General features: G+C 40.4%; 1 protein-coding gene across 1 annotated transcript in view; it reads right to left on the bottom strand.

Moving 5' to 3' along the window:
* The window catches only part of plekhf2 (pleckstrin homology domain containing, family F (with FYVE domain) member 2), a 32,172-nt gene extending 19,750 nt beyond the window's left edge, over positions 1–12,422 (bottom strand). The window contains exon 1 of the mRNA XM_008283183.1: positions 12,283–12,422. The gene's annotated coding sequence lies outside the window, so the exon portion shown is untranslated. The remainder of the gene's footprint in view (positions 1–12,282) is intronic.
* Between the last annotated feature and the right edge of the window lie 4,371 nt (positions 12,423–16,793).

Here is a 16,793-nt window from a genome sequence, read left to right as displayed (position 1 = left end):
GCAGTGGGAATGTCGTTGTGCTCTTCTTTTTATTTCCACTTTTATTATTCTTTTATTGATTTATTTTTTGTAATTTGCCACTGTCACTACTCCATACCTACAAGCCTAAAAAGCGAAAGATCTAAACAGTCGTTTCCAGCCGTTGCTCTGCCCTGACCGCAGCCGTCTTTAAACGCTGACCAGCACAGTGACTAAAACGCTTCCCCAACCGAAAGTCTTTCCCTTTTAAGGCCATATGCTGACACTAGCAGAAATGTGACTTCCAGTGGATACCAGGAAGCTTTCAGAGTAAAAGTTAACATGGCTTCAAGACTTAGTAGCATCGTTTCAAAAGCTTGAACTTGTTTACTGACCAATCATCTGTCTGAGTTGACGTCTATATCTATAATTTCCTTGTAGAAAAAACCCAGGCAGGCTAAACTCAAGGTAACGATGTGAACTGAAATAATGTGCTGTCCAAGTGAAGCAATGTCAGCAACATGTGCACATTCTCAGTCATCGTGGTCTAGATGAGGAAGCTTCTCGGGTGTACGTCTTCAAAAAGCAAAGGGTGTCTTATACTGAAGCACTTGTGAAAGCAGTCGGGCCTTTGTTGTGTATTTGTTCATTCAAATTGAATGCAAACTGGCTGCAGTGCCACCAAAAGATGACTGCATGGGAACAAAAGAAAAAACATAATCAAAAAATCTTGTCAATAGGAAAGACGGGAATTATAAAAAAGGACTCAGGTGATGTGAAAATGCATCTTTAAAAAAAACTGGGCTCTTCCTGCATAGAGACTTTTCCACAAGCATCCGATCAACTAGTAAAATAAAAAGTCCTTTCCTTTGCTGACGGAGATTTGAAAATGTCACAACTGGGGACCCTTTAACTGCAGCTGTTTTAGTTCAGGCAGCGGTGCCAAAATAAATCGTTTTTGGACACTTTATCATAGAAAAACTTTCAGCATCGTGACCGCAAATGTTTGCCGAGAAACACTGCCAAAGGATACACTTATCTAGGGTTAGTATCAGCGGTTAGTTTTGCTGAGATTTTTGTTTTGCCTGGGAAAACTGCAGAAGGAAACCATTCAGTCCCAACTTAAATCTGCCTTTACAGTCAGCAACAGCGCCGGTTAAGGTTTAATCAGTCATTCATGCAGGTTCAAACAGATTTAGTGCACAAGCAGGGCAATCTAGAAAACTGATTATTCAAGTGCACGTTCAAACGTGCAGAGGATTCCCAAGAAGAATGACTGGATGAGAAGCAGCCACCCAGCTTCACACAGATCGCTTGGGATCTCTTGCTCTCGATTTTATAAAAAAATCAGAGGTCCAGATTGCAATTACATACTTTTTTTCCCCAGCAAAGTCTTGTTAAAGGCCTTTGACCTTTATAATATCAGACTGTGATGATGATTATATAAAGAAAAGAAAGTCTATGAAACGTGGGTGTAATCATGACAAATGTGTTACTTCTACCTGCTAATTTACGGGTCTAACAAATAAACAACACACAGTAATTGACTTAGATTACATGGAATAATTGTCAAATTAAATTACAGGTTAGTTAACATCATGTGTGTGTTTTTCATGCTCACTCAAAATGCTCTGACAAACAGCCATTGTGTTTAGCTAGAACATGCCATAAACAACTTCAAGTTCAATTTAAATAACGACAAATATGAGTTAAAATACAAATAATTCCACAAACTCTACCTGTATTCATCACGACTTTAGAGCCAAACATGTCGTAGTACAGCTGATGAAAGGAGATTGTTTGGAGAGTAAAGCGTATCAGTGAGCAGTAAATATTACCCACCAGCCACTGAAACCTTTCAGAAATGCCACATAAAGGCCAACATTGTCGCCAACATGACAGGGTTTCCAAACACTAAGTCAGCATTTTCAGATTTACACACTCTTGAGGTCATTTCAGAAAAGCTCTGGGGGAGGTAAAGTTAGTTTAAGTCTGGACTGAAGCTGTGTTTCCTAATACAGCAGGCTGAGTGTGGACACCGACTACACATCGGTCTATAAAAACATACTGGAAGTGGCACAGTTTTTAGCTCAGTTTCTGGTGTTTAAAATGAGACTGTAGCTTGTGAGGAATGTGCTCTGAACAGTCCTCCATCTGTTCCTCTCATTCTCCTCAACTCATGTGTGCAGCAGATCAACCTTTGAGCCTTTCCAATGCAAATAAACCCAACAGGTAGCAGAAAGCAATGACCTGGCTTTAGTTGTACAGTTTCCATCCCTTCATGGTTAATTCAGGGTGTTTCTGCATGCACCGTGAAAGCAAATATTTGTAAATCACTTCCACTAAATCGCACTCACTTCTACCCAATCTGAACATCGGGGGGGGAAACAGCAAGAGGCTACAAATTCAGTCCAAAGGGTAATCTATCGCTGCGAAGATGTTGACAACTGTGTTTTAATTAGCTTCACAATCTATTCAAAAGTAATGAAGCCAGAAGATATGTTTTGTTGAAATTGCTTATTTAATCTGCCAACAGTCTAAGGCCTCGTCCACACGTAGCAGGGTATCTCACAAAACAAAGATATTTTTCTACGATTCGGGCTGTCATCCACACGAAAACGCAGATTTACGGCATTAAAAAACGATTCTTTCAAAAAACCTCGGACCAAAGTGAAGATCTGCGAATCCTCCGTTTATGCGTCTGTATGTGGACATCAATAAACGGGGTTTTAGGTTTCAAAACGTCACTGCCTGCGACAAAATATGTTCTTTACATCACATATGAGACCTGTGTTTACATTTGGAAACAGCGTGGACGCCCTCAGAACTGTGTTGTCTCTTGTCCAGGCCCAGATACCGCTCCACGTACAACAACACAGGCGAAGGACGACATTAAGGACGGTTATTTTCTGCCATTCCACGTCCGAGGCATGTTCTCCGTCAGAGACACCGACGCCGGTTTTGGGTCAGACCGGGACACACTGGGGAGAACTTTGAGCCGGAAATTGTGCTCCCGGAGGAATGGTGTGACAATTTCTGTATGTCCCGGTCGTCACTCCTGTCGTCGGAGTTACTACATCCTCATGTAGAATACGAATGCACTTAAAAACGCACTAATGCAGTCAGGTGTGGGTGAATTTTTTTCTAAAAACGAGGCGGTGTGTACGTACGTTTTTTTCTAGATGGAGAGGGGAGGATATTTGGTTTTACAAAAACCCTGCTACGTGTGGACAAGGCCTAAGAAGCCCTGTCCAGGCCGGTGGCGGCTAATGTCCATGCCCCAACAGAGAAGTACATATCATATAGCTCAAAATTAGCAAGTGCTTCACAACAACAGCACAGATTAATCAAAACACATATGAATCTCATTGTCTTGACTTTGATACGTAAAACTTTATTGGGAATAAATGCAGCAGGCGTGGGAAAAATGATATGATTAGTAATATTTAAATCACACCTTCTCCGCGGTTAGGTAAGTCTGCAAAACAAGATTTAACCGCACAGGAAATCTTGAGCCTTGCTCTGTTCTAAATACATCCAAGCTGACAGCTACTTACTCCAGGATGTTATTATTACCGCAGTTCAATCAGTCTGTTCCCAAAACCAGCACCTGTTGCTTGTGGTGTGCAGACTGTCAGTTTGTTGTACACATTACAGGGAGCCTCACTCTCATCACTGGATATAGTTCGATTATATCTGAATGACTTAAAATGCAGGAGTTGTTACTACGTTAGGGATAACAATGTCTGTGTGCAAATGCTGCTTACGCACAGATTGCAAATGACGGCAGTATTAGATTTCACAATTGATTATTACTTGCTAGCCCTACAAGGCAAGGTACTGAGCTTTGATCTATGAAATGTTTAGAAATGAGTGGTAGGAAATGATGGGAGGAAATGTGGCTTCAGAAGATTACCAAACAGAAAGGTAACAACAGCAAGTAAATTCCAAAGGTCAGAAGCAATTCTGTGACTCAAGGAAGCCTTTAAGTCTCTCTGCTGTCACTTGAATCTTTACTACTGTTTTCTTCTGTAGTTTCACTTCCAAATATTCCTCATTTTTAAGCTAAGGAAAATCGCTGATCGGAGAAGTAGGTTTTGAGCAGTTGTGCTCTTTAGCGGAGCAGCAAGCCCACTGACGTGCCAGCGCTGTCAAATCAAACCGTTAAAATTTTGCGAAATGAAAAGCCCCTTGTTCCGAGACCCTCTTAACAAAACTTTTTACTCAGTGTGTTTCCACTTCCAGGAAAGGCAATGGCGTCAGGGTGCTGTGGTCTGACACCTCCTGCTGTTGCATCAGCCTCTATTAGAAAGTAAGCTTCGTTTGTGTATGCTTACAATTATGATTTTTAAGATATGAGCGACACGCTACAGTGCTGAGACTCTAGAAGCAGAGCTGAAACAAAATACTAACAATTCAAGCACCAGAAAATTTGCACAATTCTGACATCGAGTGACTAAATCGATGGAAATTACCAAAACAAACTGCAATTTCACAAATTCCAAAATCTATTTCTCGAATATCTCCAATTCAGATTTTTGTTGATAGGTTATGAATAAATATTTGTAATTCTTAGTTGACTTGATAAACTCAACAACTGATAGCGCAAAGAGCAAGTTGCAAGGAGTTTAGCTAGTACAGGACCACCATGAACGTCTTCTGTGACAGTCAATGCCTGTCAGAGCTCTTCTCTCAAAGGCAAGCTAAAGTGTGCTAAGACGGTGCTACTGCTGATTATCGGTGAAGAAATTTGTTCAAAATGAATGAAAATTTAATGCTACGATTCCACTATTTTATCAGGACTATCACTGATTCCCCATTTGGGAATTTTCAGTCATAATATCTGATTACTGACTGATTAACCAACCAGTTCTAAGCTCAGACAATCATCACCTGTGAAATGAGTGCTGACGTACTCAATCAAACGCTACAGTCACAGTTTCTTTACAGCAATGGTGATAGCGGAGCACATAGACGCAGCGGCCACTTCAGGAGACAACGAAAGTAAACCTTTTGACTGTCTTGTCTATCCCAGACGTTCATTCTGCAAAACTTGTGGCCAGGAGACTTTGCTGGACGTCAGGACAGTGAACGCCGCTGGAATTGTGGCGATCGGTTGTGATGTGGACATGCTACACCAATACAGAGTCTGATCTGAGACTGCGCCGGCGGTTGCCCGAGAGAGAAGGAAGCACAAATGGTGCGAATGTAAACAAAAGAGGAGGAAAAGAGCCGGAAGTCATGCTAAAGGCTAAAGGCTAACCCCTCCAGACCAGCAGGATCCATGCTAAAGGCTAAAGGCTAACCCCTCCAGACCAGCAGGACCGTCCTCCTACTCTCCAATGTCCGCTCCCTCCACAACAAGCTGGACGAGCTACGTTTGCTGAGAGAAACCCGCAGAGAGTGGAGGGACTGCTGTGTGTTTGCTTTAACAGAAACATGGCTCCATGACAACTTCCCAGACGGACATACAGCTGGAGGGGATGCAGACAGTCAGATAGCTAGCTCTGGGCATCAACTGCGGCTTCACCATCGTCACACCATCGTGTGCGTCTTTGTGTCCCTGAAGATCTACCAGGACCTGAAGAGATTCACCATGTTCAATGTGATGGTGGCGCACATGGACGCAGCGCCCCCTTCAGGAGACAGCAACAGTGAATGTTTAGTGTCTTATTCCAGATGTTCATTCAGCAAAACTTACTAATTAAATGATCCTGAAGAAACGCTCTCTCATCTTACTACTGTGTATTTACAGCAAAATGACAATAAACTGGATTTGATTTGATCATTTCAGACAGTTGTACTCATATGTGGGGTGAAGTGGATTGTCACTACAGGGTTCCAGTTACAGAGACAATAGTCTGTATTAGTTGAAATGTCATACGCCAATCAGCCACAACACTATTGTGGCGTGGACGGTGGAACTCCTGGGGTGTCCTCTGGTGTCTGTCACCAGTGTTGAAGAAATTTTACTCATAGTCCTCATATGGAGTTTGCTGTAGTGGATGTTTATTAGTATTCCGGTATACGGTGGGCTCACCAACACAGAGCATGAGTCTGTGAAGGTGGACCGACCCTCAACATCTGCAGAGTCACACATTTTCTTCTTCACCAGGATACTGGCAAGGGCTTCTTTGGTTCTATGGGTTGTGGGGTGGGGCTTTTGTGGATTAAGCTTGTTCCGGCACATTCCATGTATGGTCAATCAGATTGAGATCTGGGGTAATTTGGAGGTCAGGCCGACGCCTTCGGGGCTGTTGTGCTGTCTCTAGCAGGGGGGATGCCACTGCCATCAGAGAATGTTGTTGCGAAGGTGGGGGGTATCTGCTTGGTCTGTTAAAATGTGAAGGTTTCCCAGCAGAACATTTCACTGTAACAAGATGATCAATGTTAATTTACTTTATCTGTTGTGGTTCTGATGTTGCGGTTAATGAGTTTATATAGCTGGCTGCTGTTATCGGACTTCTGTCGCCAGCATGTTTGCTTTATTTGGGGAACTAAAATTGACACTAAGCTAAACATAATAAATTTTTATATTTCTATTGGACAATAAAAGTCCCCCTGCTCGTGTATATTATACAATTTATTCTCCAAGTCTTTTTCCACTGTACTTGTCACATTTTATGTTCATCCGGTTTTTCCAGCAATTCCTACAAGAAAGGAATATTTTTCCCATCAAACTTCTGTCAAGTGCAGCTTCAGTAGCGCTCTCTCTCAAAATGAATTAAAATCTGGTGACAGCAAATCATAAAAAACAAACAATTACATGTTTGGACCACATCACCTACATACTGCCAAACATTTGCAAAAATCTTGAGCATGAGCAGAAACAGCAGACAGACTACAGCGACAGAAGTATAAAATGAGTTTCTCAGTTTCCCATATAGAAATGGAGAAGTACAACGGTAACTTAGTATGAAATATTTACATACCTATAAGTGTTGAGTAATGGTAAGTGTGGCCACATATGAAAATGAGAAGTGTAGATGCTGCAAGTAGATGCTGACTGTATACACTATTCTATTTATTCAGTCGTGCACTGTTGTTATTTTACTGCCATATTTGTTTAGTAAAGGTCATCTGGCATGTGCCTTATGCAAAAATCTAGTGGTTTTAAAATCTAAATAATATTCCAAGCATACTAGGGTCACGGGGGGCTGGAGTCTATCCCAGCTGACTCAGGGTGAAGGCAGGGGACACCCTGGACAGGTCACCAGTCTATCACAGGGCTACACTTAGAGACAGACAACCAAGCACACTCACATTCACACCTACGGACAATTTAGAATCACCAATTAACCTCAACATGTTTTTGGACTGTGTGGGAGGAAGCTGGAGAACCCGGAGAGAACCCACACTGCACGGGGAAAGCATGCAAAGTCCACACAGAAAGATTCCGGTGTCCCCACCAGGACAAGAACCAGCGACCTTCTAGCTGCGAGGCAACGATGCTAAACACCGATCCACCTTGCAGCCCACAAACAGTATCTGCTGTCTCAAATTTTGACCTGCAATGGACGGAGAAGTCTGTGGGAACTCTCACGGATATGGGCAGAAGACAACATTTCTGTCACTTGGATGTTTGCGGACCAGAAAAGAACCAAGTGGTGAATTAAAAATTTTGTTTAAAGTAGATTTTATGGAAAACGTACCAGTCCTGTCCCAGCACACTTTTAAAATCCAGTGCTTCTCATGATACTTTTCAGGAATTCAAGAAAGAATTTACTACCGCCCCCCAAAGGTTGACGGCAAATTAAGGTAATATGTTATACATCAGTTAAAACCTTGAATTTTTAATTGAAAATCACATTTAATGCAATGAATTGTCTTTTGATGGGTTAGGAGGTTGTAGAGCATGTGGACCGAGCTGGATATTGGAAACACCTTGATTTTTTTTAATGCTTTATAAAGCACCTGTGAGAAAATTATCCTCATAACCTAAATGAGAAGCACTGCTGTCTCCCTCAGAAGCAAAACAGTGTAAGTGCACATTATAGGCTACACACATTCCTTGTTTTAAAACTGTTGACCTTTTTCTTCGGGCAAATGCTAAAACCCATATTTGTTTTTCTAAACTTACAAATACTTGCACCACTTTAAAAGGCATCATCATTATTATGAATTTGATGAAGCTACACAGCCACTGTCAGAACCAGATGCTGCACCAACGTCCATTTAAATGATCCTTTGAAGCACAAACGGGGCAGAAACAGAAAGATGTTCGTTCATCTGCTCTGCTTGTTGACAAAACATCAGCGTAATACATGCAGCCAGCTTCTAGTTAGCATTAGCTACACAGCATGGGGAAACTGAATAAAGCACCAAAGTTTCATCTCACAGCCAGAAATAACAGCTTGCCAACAAACACAATCAGTGTGCAGACTTTTTTCAGTCTGTCTCTCTTCTACAAGGTGAACGTCATCCGTTATTTCTTAATTTAAACTAACCTTTGCCTGCATGTTGCGACAACTGGACATTTAGCACAGGTTCACCAAGCATCTCCTCATGAAAGAAGCCACAAAAACAAAGAAGGATGGCAGGATTTTTCAAATGAATTTTGGATCATTTAAATAAAAATCAGGATTAATCGGAAAATTTGTTTTTTTTTCTATACAACCCTCGCAATATGCAATACAGCATACCCAAAGACTACATATTATATAACCTTACAAACCACTGAAGGCAATACACTAGTTTCAGAGAGAAAAATAAGACTTTTCACAATTAAAAACAAGAATTTTTGAAGACATTTTATGGCTGGAAATGTTTAAAGATAAAGAAAACATGGCAGAAACCTACACAACAACAGAGAGGCTGCACTATCAAGATGGACAGATTTCTCTCTAAATCAGCTATCTGTTTAGAGGCAGCTAACTTCCTGTACACACAAGCTTTTATCTGCCCACAAAGACAGGCTGCTTTTGAATTATCATCTTTTAAAAACTGAGGCGCATACAGATTTTTTTGTGTACTATCACACCCCTAACATTGCTCCAGATCGATGGACCATCACACCCCTACTACCTCTTTCCCTGAACCACAGAACAACAATGCCACAATCGCTTTGAGAAAAATAATAATCAGAATGAATAAAAGGTATTCATTTCATCCCCATTACAACTAAGGACAGTGCAAGTAGAATCTTAATGGCACTCATTCCCACGAGCATCAAAGGGAGCAGCGTCTATTCACAGGTAATCAGTTTGTTTACCTGCGAACTGCTCGACGACGTGTCAGAGAGGAACTAACCTGCTCTCCTTGTGCAAGTAATCTGCATCCATTTATAAACTGCTGGATTATGCTCTAGGTGTTGGATTACACAGGAAGCCAGACCAGACTTCCTGTGCTTGAAGAGTGAGCAGGAGGAGCGTATTGAAAGCTGTCAGGTAGTTAATTTTACTCTGCCTCACCCTCGTCAGCTCTGGTTGAACTAGTTCTACCACGCTGAGACACAAAGAGGAAGAGGACACGCTCGCTGAATGACTTGAAAGCAGGAAACTCACTGTCCTGTCCAAGTGCTAAAGCAGCCGACAAGTAACCAAGAACGGCTGATTACCTGCTTAACCAAGTGTGTTGTAAATTTAGCAGCTTCTTTGTTTTTTTTTTTTCCAGGGGTTGGAAATGTAAAAGACGGCTTCTTTTCCCTGGGAGTCAGTAATCCTCATTACTCCTTCATTTACATCTGACTGAGCTCATGGTAACTTCCCGCCCAGCCGCACACTTTCAGTCGTCTAAGGAAGTACATCGTGAAAATACCCCAAAGACACATGACACTTTAGAAACTCGCCAACTCTCTCATGTTGAGCCATCAGTTTAGGTGTGAAAACACAACTGGCCGTCAGGTTGAGCTTGACATCCCTCAACAGTTTTCAAAGTTAGCAGTTAATGAGTTTTGCAACCTGGTTTTCTGCACTTTGCAGTTTATGATCACATGTTTGGAGCAACTCTGCTTAACAAAAGACAAACTTCCCAATTCAAGCACAGCAGCAACACAATAAGGAATCTTGATAAATGGTCGTATTAGTCATTAATCAATCACAAATGCCAATCATCTGTGGGTACGAGCGCTTGAACTACAAGGGTTTGCTGCATTTTTCTGCTTTAGATCACAGTGCGCTGAACATCTTCAAGTTTCTGGTGGGATTTAAAAAAAAAACGAGACTTACAGAATTACAACACTTACAAAATAATAATCAATAAGGCAGGTTTAGCAGTAATAAGACAATTTGTCTGGATTAAAAAAAACAAAACAAAAAAAGGTTAGACAGATAGACAGAGCTATAAAGCCTGTGTGGTATTTCAGTCAGTTTGATACCAATTAGGACCCAAGCAAAGAGTCTCTGAGCTAGACATCGAGCTTCAAAACTAAAAAAAACCCTGATTTTTAACAAACACTGGGATAATCACCAGGTGCAGCAGTTGCACTCCAATACTTAATCTAACTACTGCTGCTCCACAAAGTTATAAAACTTCACGAAACATCTGATGAAGACACAGTTCACACCTAGATAACATCTCACCAACTATTTCCTTCAGCTCTGTCTTCCTGCAGAGCGGTTCAGCCCAACACTGCGGCAGACTTTCTTTTTGAGGGTACTAAACATTAACAATCTTTTTTATTTTAATCTGCTTCCACATCCAATTCCCAAAACTGACATCCAACCTGAAAGACTTGCCCTTCACAGCCGTCAAAACGCGAGAGGTAGATTTATCAAACTGGGCTCCTGTCACCATGATCATGAAGCTCCACCGCAGGAGTGTCTTCCTGGTCTTCACACTTTCTCCTCCCGTCAGAAGTGTGAAAATCATTACTCCTGTGATGGCTGGATTTAGTTTCAGAACACAATTTGATATATAATCAGAATCAGAAATGCTTTGTTGATTCCTGCTTATGTTACAGCTGCTCCCATTTAAAGTCTTAGAAATATTAACCGTACAAAATATATAAATAAGTAGAAAAATGTCCTAAAAATATAAGTAGAAACAGTATAAGCATGAATGTAAAATGTGTATTTTCTAAGGGGAAAAATTTTAAGTATAGTGTAATAAATACTGTGTTATTGCACAGAGGTAATGGTTAAACACCAACTATTGACCAGTTACTAATATTGTACATTATTATACTATACTCCTATATATTATACTGTACTAATATCATTATATACTTAATCATTTGAGGGTTTGATCTGTTGATTGGATACCTGAAGATGTGAATTTGGTTTCTGATAAATTGTGCAGAGCATTCTTCATTATTTTATTATCTGTTAACCTGTAAAATCATCAGATTGACTGACAATGAAAACAATAAATAGCTTCAGCCCTACAAAGAGCAGTAATGTAAAAAAAATTACATCCCGCTGCGGCAAAAATATTCAACACGGTGTCGACAACAGTGTGAAAGGGCAGGAATTCCTCTCTTACACTAAGAAGCATGTTACTGGATGTAAATGGCTAATAAGCTTAATACCACTAGGGCAGACAAACACCGCCCTATTAGGAGAAGCCACACTGAAAATAACACAGGATTTAAAGCAACCTAACCTGACTCAGACGAGGACAAGAAATCACAAACTTCCCCTTCTGTGGTAGGAAAGTTTCACCATCAGTCAGGATCACACATTCACTTCCACAAGAGTTGTAATGACAGAGTCTGGACCTCTCACTGATTACAGGTGAACTGTGCAGCGAGGTACAGGTGGTTTGAGGGGAAAACACTGAGAATTTTAAACCTTTATACTATCAGGAAAGTACTTCTTATTAATCATACATCAAGTTGATGTTACATAAGCCGAGGAACACTTGATTAATGGTGCGTTTCCAGTCTGCCCTGACCTGCCATAAATAAATAAACCACAATGACTTTATCCCGCTGGCTTACAAGAGCCAATGCAAGCGAGGCACGTAGTCACTGCGACTTTATTCTACCTTCATATTAACACTTCCTACCCTTGAAACTACTCAAAGTTTCTAAGACTTTTACAAGTTATCGCCCAAGTTTGGCAAACTGGTGTCAGTTGGCAGCATTAGCCAGCTAGCTCACAAGTTAGCTCTCCAAAACGCCACTCATTCGTTGCTACTTGTGCCGAAGCTACATCAACTCGAGTTGTTCCTCTTGACCCGCACAAACAGTCGGCTATTTTTTCCTCCTCGATTTTCAGGAAAGTGGAGCTTTTTTTTTTTTTGCTGCGCTGAGTTAACCAGCTACCGCCTGTTAGCATGAATGGGAAAAAGTAGCACCAACCCACGGAGCAAGCTTTAGCTAGTCCTAGCAAAGAGTGACAGAACATCAACGGAGACAACTTTTAAATGAAGAAAACTACATACCCGACGGTAGCTCTGCTCGTCCGGTAACTTTTGCAGTGACTTGCAGCTCAGTTGTATTCCAAATAACGTGATTTAAGCAGTGCCACCCACCTCTGAAACTGGCCGCTGTGTCCGCAGACAGCGACAGCAGCTGGAAACTCTGCCGCTGCCCCGAAAATAAAACAACAACATGGCAGCGCCGCGCTGCGTTCAGGGCACGCTGGACAGTCGGCAAACACACGACCAGAGGTGCTGAGTGCGGTCAGCAGGAAGCTACTGGACTGCTGCTTCAAACAGTAACGGGATGTTAGAAGTGTATTTATTCAAGTAATGTACAATTTTGATGCGCTTGTGCTTTAGTTGAGAATTTGCATTAAATTGTGATGTATTTGTTTCCACTACATTAAAGATTGAGCCAGTGGTTACCATTATTTATTTTTTGCTTGCGGCCCTGTACAGAAATAGTGTCTCATGAATTATTAGTTGTTATCTCCTCTCCAAACTTTTGACAATAGGTGATCATCATCCAGAGAGGTGAAACTCACAAAACTCAGAACACATTTATGATTTTTTTTCTTTCCAGTCCCATTAATATTGTCACAAAATTCTCTGCTTTATCTTGGGAGCCTTTGGTCTTGCTCAAGGTGTATAAACTTTCACATCAAGCAGCTACAAGTAGTCTCATAATCTGTCACTTGGGACAGTTATCTACGAAACAACTACTTCTACCTTAAGCAAATTTGGCTAATGAACATTTTAACTTCTATCTTGTAATTTAGTATTTCATATTACTGGATAACTTTTCATAAATAAAGAATCTGTTTCAAATACTGCAACCTTTTCTCAGCAGTTCAATAAATACACAGAAAAAATAAATCATATTGTAAAAAGTGCAGCTATGAAAGGAACTGTAAGAATAAAGGGCATCATCCCTCATGATAACTTATTGTAACTCATATCTTCTGATAAAATAACTAGTCTTGATTCTTTGTGAGGTCAGCATCCTTTATCACAGTGTGCGTCATTTTTTACATAACAGGGTAAAGTTTCTTGAAAATCCATTGAGAAACTTTTTCATACAATAATAAGATTATTTAATAAAAATAAAAGGATATAGAAAGATGAAAAGTCTGACTTCTGACTAATGAAAGTATGCAAATGATCCAAAACCATGTAATAGTACAAAGAAAAACAACAAAAAACAGATGGAACCCATACATCAGCTTTGTGGGATAGCAGACATGATATAATTACTATTTATCAGTGTTCATTTCGAAGTACCATTTTAGACTTGATCATGATTAATTTATCTTTATCATTTCATCCATACCAATTTTTTCTGTCTTAATCTTGTAATTTAATTCTGTATTAACTGATTGTAGATGACACACCTTTCACCTCTGCTGTAAATAACGCTTTTTATGGAGATGGAGCCAACATTTACCGAACTTAATAAACTTCAGATTTTACTTTCCTCAATGGGTGAACTAGGACTGAAATCATACAAGATGTCTCTCACGTCTTTGCCACCGTGGTGCTTAGTTTACTGTCAAACTGGAACATGTGTTTTTTTTACACAAGTACATGAGTACATCTTCGATGCTAAAAGAATAGAATAGAATAGAATAGAATAGAATAGAATAGAAAAATACTTTATTTATCCCAGTCTAGGAAATTACTGTGGTACAGCAGCAAGAGAAAAACCCCAATCCCAACAGAAAAAGAGCCTAAGTTAAATACTATTTTAAAAATTAAAAATAAAAATAAGTGAATAAAATAAAATAAATAAATAAAAGCAACCTACAACCAAGTTTTAACAGGTGAGGATTCTCCTTTACTGCAGTGCCATTCAATTTCACAAAGAAGAGGTTACTTGGATTATTCCAGCATGCAGTGAAGGCAGCACGAGCAGGGCCAGAAGCTGTGTTGTTGGGAGGAGACCTGCTTCTGGTTCAGAGTAGTAAACAGGACAGGACATGCTGCGGCTTACCAGGCAAAAATGTACTGTCACACAGGCTGGATATATATAAATCTATTGCAGTGTGCTTTTTCATTTCTTCGCTTTTCAACAGTTCAATCACAGACTTTCTTCTTGGACTAATTAAAACATGGATTTTAAGTAGGGTGAAGGTCACAGAGATGAAGCAAAGATAACAAGAAAGAAAAGTGAATGAAAATGGGTTCTAAGAAGGAAAACAAATAGTTGAAAATAAGACTTTTACAATTGAAAATGATGGAGAGGATTGTGGAGGATTCTACGAGGAAACCAGAAAACTATTTAGGAACACCTTAGTACAGTCGTGACTCGACAATCCGACATATTTATGTCGGATAGCAAGGCTGTCGGATTGTCAAGACGGAGGTCAAGATACAAGGAGGACTTGATGCTTGAAGGCTCATTTGTTGGTAGTTATTGTTCCCAGTTGTTATAGTAACTAGTGTATTGTTAGAACACTACGCATCGTTGGATTTCACGCCTAATTGACGGAACGCACAGGCAGTATTTGACTGCTGATGCCAGTTTAGTTAGCGGTCACAGTTCTGTTTCCACCATCACTGGCAGCGGGGGAGCAAGATACGCTCCACCATTACCATCCATGTTTACTTCACTTTACACTGAGCACGCTCGCTGCGTGTGACGTCGTTGTGTCCTCTTCTGTGCATGCGGGACACTTTTGGGTCGTATGAAGTTCACACAGCAGATCACATACAAGTCGCATTTAATTGGAAATGTGAACGAACAAAAAAAAAATCTGATTTCACAACAAAATCCAAATTGAGCATTAAGTCCTGCAGTCTGAACGTAGCCAATCTGTGGGATTGTTCAGTCAGATAATACGCCGTTATCCTGATTTGTGACATAAAATGTCATGTCGGAGTCAGAATCCAAGGCTGTCGGTATGTTCAGGCTGTTTTTCATGAGTTCTGTTAGCAAGGTTTTGTTAAGGGTCGGATTATCGAGTCACAGCTGTAGTTAAAATTCGAGAGACCAAACATATTGACAGTTCTTATTTTCCTGTTCTTTAGGTGATTTTTATTGACTGAAGTGGAGCCGTCAAAGCAGCATCGACCCAGTTTGCACACCTTGTAGTCCAGTCGGCCATGACTTAAACTGTTCTAGTGTTCAACTGAGGCAAAACACAGAAAGCCCAGATCATTAAAAAAAAAATCTATATTTCCCATCACATGGAGACAATGATTCAAATAAGTACAAGTACAAACTTACAAGACGATAAAATTAGTTGAATAGAAATGAACAAAACAGAAGACAAATGAGCTGTAATGGAGCAGAAAAAGAATGCAAATATTACTGTAAGTTGTAGACTTCAAGGTTCATGAGAGTTTGTTTATATGTGATACTTAAAAACTGAACTCTACTCCAGTTTTGAGGCTTGGAGATAGCTGTAACGCGTGTTTGCCCAAAAATAAAAAATAAAAACTTGTCCCAGATTACCTGAGAAGCGGTTAAGAGGATCAGGATGCTCGCTGATCACACTTACCTCCTCGATCCATTTATAGATCTGCGGTGAGTCAAAGTAATTACTCACTTAAACCATGACAGAGCCTAATGCTGCACGTAGACACTGGATGACATAAGAATAGGTCACAGAAATTATAGTAACACTAAGCACCGCTCTTAGGCAGAGTGACCTAAACAGCCTGTTTTTAGTTTGAATTGTTAATTTTAAATAATAAAAGAAGAAAAAAATTCAGATTCAGTGAAACATTTCAGGCACATCAGTGGGGAAACTGGTGCAAGGATGTGTTCCAATAATCCTGATGAAAGGAACATAGCCATTCAAAAATAATAAAATAACTTCCGACTGTAACTTGACGTACAGTTTGCTTTGTGTCATTACATCATTAAAACTGAGACCTGTTCCATGGTCAGACTGGACTTCTAACCAGGCAGGCTGGCTAACTACTCAGCGGTCCACAGACTTTAAAGCTGCTTTCCCACGACTTAATGATCCATAACCTGGAGCTTCCAATTACCTGAACCTTATGGGAACTTGCAGGGCAAACGTAAGTCAGTTCTGTTTTGCTTCTCTGCTCTATTTCACCAGCAGGGGATTGAACTTCTCCCTTGACATCTTCCTTTTATTTATTACACATCAACCTTTTCCGTCCTTCCAGCTGAACCTTTATCACGTCTAACTCTTCTCTACAGATCAGTTTCCATCTGAATGTGATGCATGTCAAACAGAATTCTGGGAACATTGGCAAAATGTTTCAGCTGCTACCGTTATGCAAATACTGTAGTGGATTCATCAAGATGAAGTGATGAGTGCAAAGCTCTGAATGTCTCCCTGAAAAGTTTTAAACATCTGTGACATCTTATTCACCACAAGTTGCTTAGAGAGCTTTAAATCCATGTTTCCTGACAGCATAGCTTCATATCTGTGCCACCTGAGACTGTTTCTAATAAATAATGTGTATTTCCTTATGCAGCAGCTTTACTGTGAGTAATGGCTGCTGATGGTGAACTGGAGTCTGATTCTGCAAAGGAAGGGCAAAGATCTGCTGCTGCA

The sequence above is a fragment of the Stegastes partitus genome, unplaced genomic scaffold (assembly GCF_000690725.1).
Source record: "Stegastes partitus isolate 25-593 unplaced genomic scaffold, Stegastes_partitus-1.0.2 Scaffold300, whole genome shotgun sequence".
NCBI lineage: Eukaryota > Metazoa > Chordata > Actinopteri > Pomacentridae > Stegastes > Stegastes partitus.
This window is presented reverse-complemented; position numbering and strand designations above follow the sequence as displayed.